This window comes from Octopus bimaculoides, chromosome 3, assembly GCF_001194135.2.
Source record: "Octopus bimaculoides isolate UCB-OBI-ISO-001 chromosome 3, ASM119413v2, whole genome shotgun sequence".
In the NCBI taxonomy this organism is placed as follows: Eukaryota; Metazoa; Mollusca; class Cephalopoda; order Octopoda; family Octopodidae; genus Octopus; species Octopus bimaculoides.
This window is the reverse complement of record NC_068983.1, coordinates 80,207,451-80,213,075: the sequence shown is the minus strand read 5'-3', so window position 1 is coordinate 80,213,075 and position 5,625 is coordinate 80,207,451. Positions and strand designations below refer to the sequence as shown.

At 30.3% G+C, this 5,625-nt stretch overlaps 1 protein-coding gene across 7 annotated transcripts in view; it reads right to left on the bottom strand.

The window, feature by feature from the left end:
- The window catches only part of LOC106876010 (protein TANC2), a 1,103,288-nt gene that overhangs the window by 87,835 nt on the left and 1,009,828 nt on the right, over positions 1-5,625 (bottom strand). The gene's annotated exons all lie outside the window — the stretch shown is intronic.

Below are 5,625 nucleotides of genomic sequence, written 5' to 3'. Positions count from 1 at the left end.
ATATATATATATATATATAAATATATATATAGTTCTGTCTCTATAGTATGTACTTGTTGTGATAATTTAATTGTGATATGTAATTTACTCAAAAGGTCAATAACTAATAACACAATGTTTCTTGTTACTAGAGTAATTTTATATCACATAAAATTAATTCAATAAAATATATACAAGAACAAGGTTTTGAATTATTTAAATATTTATATATTCATCTTGACTAACTTAAGTGAGTTATTGTTTTAATAATTTCTTTACTGCTATTTTTAAAATATCAGTTATTATTTTTTTTTCTATGGAGAACTGAAAGTATGTCTCTGTGGATAAATGGTTAAATTTGTCAAAGAATACAATAACTGAAGTATTATTTCTTGCAAAACCTGAATGCAATAATACAAATCACAAGGTGAAATCTTAAAAGGTGAACTCTCTGCAACAAAAAGAGTACAGTGAATCACTTTTGCAATATGGATTAATTTTGCTATAACGCATGGAGAGACCCATCTAGTCTGCTTAATTTGTAATGAGTATTTGGTGAATGAATGTATGAAACTTACTAACTTAAATATTTTCATACCACTCACACTTCTTATGCCATAAAATCTTTACCAGTTTTCTAAAAACACTATTGACATCTTCAAAATTACAAAAACACATCGTTAAAAGCTAATTACAAAAGCTATGAAACCATTCATTAATTGGCAAGATACTTATACAACCTATGTGAATGAAATAAAGAAGAAAAATTCACTGTCAAATGATATGGTATGCAGAAGAATTGCAGAAATTAGCAATATCTAACTTGTGCAACTTATTAATGAATTACTGAAAGTAATAAATTTGTGATTCATATGGATAAATAGGCTGATATAACAAATACAGCTCAATTGTTGATATTTGTTAGATATTCATATAAAAGCAGTTTTACTGAGAACTTGGCACTTTTGTCAGTCATTAGAAAGATGTACAAGAGGTGAAAATGTCTTCCTCAAAGTGGACCCTCTTTTAATGGTATTAGATCTGAAATGAAATAACTATGTTGGTCTATGTACCAACACATTGAATAGCCATATATTCACAAATTTATGCAAGTAGCCACTTACTGCATATAGAAGTGCAATTGCTGTCAAAGGGAAAGCTCCTGAGATTACTAATAGACTTTAAAAAAAATGAAGTAAAATTACTTTTATCAGAAAATAATTCAAATCTTTTAGAATTCTTTCATAATGATAATATGCTATTTATCAGATATATCTGAAAAGTTCAATGGACTTAATGTTAAAAGGTAAAATTGAAGTATTCATGACCAAAAAATAAACCTATGGAATATACAGGATAAAATGGCAGCTTAGAAATGTTTTCATGCTTGGATAATTTTGTCAGTGGGAATAGTCTGACTTCTAATTTGACTGAAAAGATCATAATAAAAATTTTGGTAGACTGATTTGGCCATTTTTATGTCTATTTTCCAAAGTGTGTTATTAAGGCATTGTTTTTACAGCTGGATGTCCTTCCTGTTTTCCAAGTAAGAGGTCGCTTATCACGCATGTCCTCTAAGTCACAAAGCCAGAATGGTTTGTTGACAGGAGAAATATCATCACTGTTGGTAGCTCATGATATTTGGTGAGGTGTCAATGTAAATAAAGATGCAGACACACAAATGCATGTGCACACATGCATATACATGACAGACTTATTTTTTAGTTTCTGTCTTGTAAACTGCATCACAAGATTTTGGTGTGCATGGGACTATAACAGAAGACACTTGCCCAAGGTGCTGTGAGTGAGACTGAACCTGGTTGGGAAGCAACTTCTGAACTATATTACCATGCCTGCATGATAAGTATGGAAAAATAATTCAGCAATATTTTCTACCAGATATGAGCAACTGAAATTAGATTGGGTCCCAATTCTATTAATTCCAGTAATGGAATGTGAAAACATTGTTCTTTTATTTTTTATTTTGTTAGAAAACCTAAGAACAATTTGCAAAGGCATCGTACAATTCTAATCTGCCACTTGAACATTCAGAAATAATCTTCAGCGTTTCTTGCAATTGCCTGAATTAGCAATGGTAACTTTCCAATCATTTCCTTCTATATATATGTGTGTTTGTGTGTGTGTGTGCGTGTGTGAATCTGAATTTATAGTTTTAACAGCAATAAAGTCAAGATACTGCTAAAATATTAAAGACATCACTGACAAATATCAAGCTACAGTTTGATGTATTTGTGTTGAAACAAATACATTTATTTCAATGAAGCTACTGTTACAATAATTTTTCTTGTTATTGGTGAAGTTTTCTGTGGTCTTGTATCCATACTGTTTTATATTTCCTGAGTTTTAGTTGGCTATTAATAATTTTCTTGTTTCATACAATCATATATGGGTTGTAGTTGTTTATAACTTACTGAATTTTATAGCAATGAAAGAAAGTCATAAGGAAACATGTCTGTGGTAAAAAGGGTCACAAGGTAAGAAAATTGCAGAAACAATGTCATATGCTACAATCACAGCATTCATTAACATTTGCTTTTTCCCCAACTAACAGGTATTAGATGGAAACCTATTTGAGGTGGTGGCTTATAGCCAGATATACCCATCATGTTATCAACCTGTAAGGAAATTTTACCTCAATATTTTTTTCAAGTGCAGAGTGTCTGATCACCATGTGAACAAGGAATGTAAATATATCATCATCCAGCCATGCCTATATTTATATATATACATATATGTGTACATTTATATCTGTCTATGTATGCACACACATGAACCCACTTACCCTGCCCCATACACACACATACAAATGCATCCTCACACTCGATTTCACCCAACCCTACAGCCATCACACACAAGCAGGTGTAACTTGGCAGCATGTACCATGCTTTCATTAATCATTTTAGGTGCCTACATAATCATAAGATGTAGGCAGTCTCTCAATATTCAACTGATACTCATTTCAGCTAAATAAACTGGAGCAATGTGAAATGAAGGATATTATGCATCACCCAGTCCATAAATTGAACCTACAGTCTGAAAACCCAATACTCAAAAAAGCAATATGCATATGTTTTCAGAAATATTTACATTTATGTATCTATGTATGTGTATGTATATGAGAGAGAGAAAAATATATACATACATATACCTATATATATACATACAAACATATGTATGCATTTACATACACATAAACAAATGTAAGTATACATAAAGCTATATAATTTGGACTAGTATCCTCAGTTTTTGTTTCAGTACCGTAATTCACTTGGTTTCATCAGATTATCATCAGATGTCTTATTACTGAATATATACATCATACCAGACTGATTTGCTTTCAGTGGTTTAGTAGACAAGGGTTTCATTTTCTTAGTTTGGAAATACATTTTTTAGTTCAAATCCAGTCTAGTACTGGTCATGATTGAGAGTCAAACAGAACAACATGTAATGCTGGTGTAAACAGATATTTCATCTGTACAGGTGATATTTAAAGTCCAAAATATTATAATCATATACTTAAGTTTTGTCTCTTATTAAACAATTATGTGGTTAAAACATTTATTGAAATAAAACTTGATATTAATAATGTTTTTATCTCTTCAGTTTTCTCTTTCTTTCTCACATATACATACAGGGTTTATGTTTTTGAACCTATTTACAAATTTTCCTGTTACAGTTGCTTTTATAGTTTAGTATGGACATAAAAGATTATATAAGAACTTAGTGGGACACAGTTACTGTTCTTCTATATATAATCTCGTTATGTTCACACATTTTGTGATTTGCTTAAATGTAAATTCTTTTTACTGTTCAATTAACGTCATGATAAACAAACACTTACATACACATGTATGTATATTACACATAAACATGCACTTGCACATAAAGTATCTCTTTACAGGTGATGTATAGCATATGTTTACAACTAAAGACTTCCTGTAAAAACCATATTTCCAATGCAATTTCATTAGTGAATCTCCCGCTGTTGATCTACTAGTTGGAACTTTCTCAACACATTTTGGATGAACGCCGACACAAACAGACACACATGATAGACATAGGGAAATTTTTAGTTTCATTTAAGCTGCAGATTTGGATCCATTCTAGATATTCCTAGAAATCTCGATGGTCAATTACAACATTCTGTTGAAGATTTAATCAGCTTTACAAGCTGATTAAATTTGATAATTCTGTAAAGTTAATTCTCAGCAATGTCTTATAATTATCAGAACATTAATCTTAGTTTATTTCCTTTATAATCTCCTCTATGATATATATATATATATATATATATATATATATATATATATAAAATTTAGCCACAACCTACCTACTATATATAAGTTTATATGGTTGAGTACCTCTGAAATCCAGGTGTTTTAAGTCTCCACAGAAATGTGGAAAGATAATTTTCCTCTGAGTTTCTATATTATTGAAATCGGTATTAACCCTCATTACTTGGTTTCAATAATTTTGTTTCACATCTAAAAAACCACTGATTTATATCACTCAATAAGATTGTTTTATGTGCATATGCATGTACACACACATTCATTAATTGCAAAGAGAAAAAAAGTTTTAAACAGCAAATTTATGTAAATAAGTAGAAAATATCAAATAAAGATTAGAAAGAAAAGCATGTAAAATCTCTAATTTCAATAATCTTTCAACTATAGTTAGTTAATTGCCAAATGGATTTGGTATATATTAAGAATATTTAAGAGAAAGAAAGAGGGGAAAAAAGACATAGATAGTGGAATAGCATTTGGATGATGGCTGACAATGTGGACATTTTCCATATTTAGAAAAGACCAGCTGAACATTCTTGTTAGAATTATCATACTGTGTTAATCATGGATTATATTTCATTATTCTTAAAACTGCTTTGTGCTGGTCAGGATTATAAGGTATTAAGTGAGTCAACTCACAGCAAAATCTTACAGATTTTCTCAAACTAATGGCGTTGCATTTACACTTGCTATTCACTAAATTAGAAACTTCGACCAATTTCAGGTGATCAATCAAAATCAGACAGAATTACTTTTCCTGGAGCCAATGTTAAGAATAGATCAACAAAAGTTCTTTTAATTGGAAACTAAATAAAACGCACCTTTTTACGAGATTCTTATTGATTAAAATTCTTACTCCTTTTCTACAGTTAAAAAGAAGAAAAGTTTTTTGCATGGATGTATCAGACAATTAGTAGCTAAGCTTTAGAAACATTAAATTCTATTCAACTGAATACTGACTGCGTTAATGGAAGGAGTTAAAAGATTATAGATATGTGTCTTAGAAGGTAAATTATCCAGATAATCTCCTACCTAAGATAGAATTGGTCAGCATTATCTGTTAAATATTCTTCTGTGTTAATTATTTTAGTCTCAGTGAAGGACATATATAATGCACCATAACAAATTACTCTATTTGAGGTAGTGCTCCAAAAGCTAGAAGCAGTAGCCAAATCTGCAAATAACATCTTACACTCATAAATAAGTGAAGGAAGCAATGGATAATATAATATGAGATATCCTTAAAAAGATGGGAGGGTGATGACTTGAGTGCCTCATTTCATAGGTTCATTTGATCAGGGTTGACCAGGGACTAAACAACAATAACAACAGATAT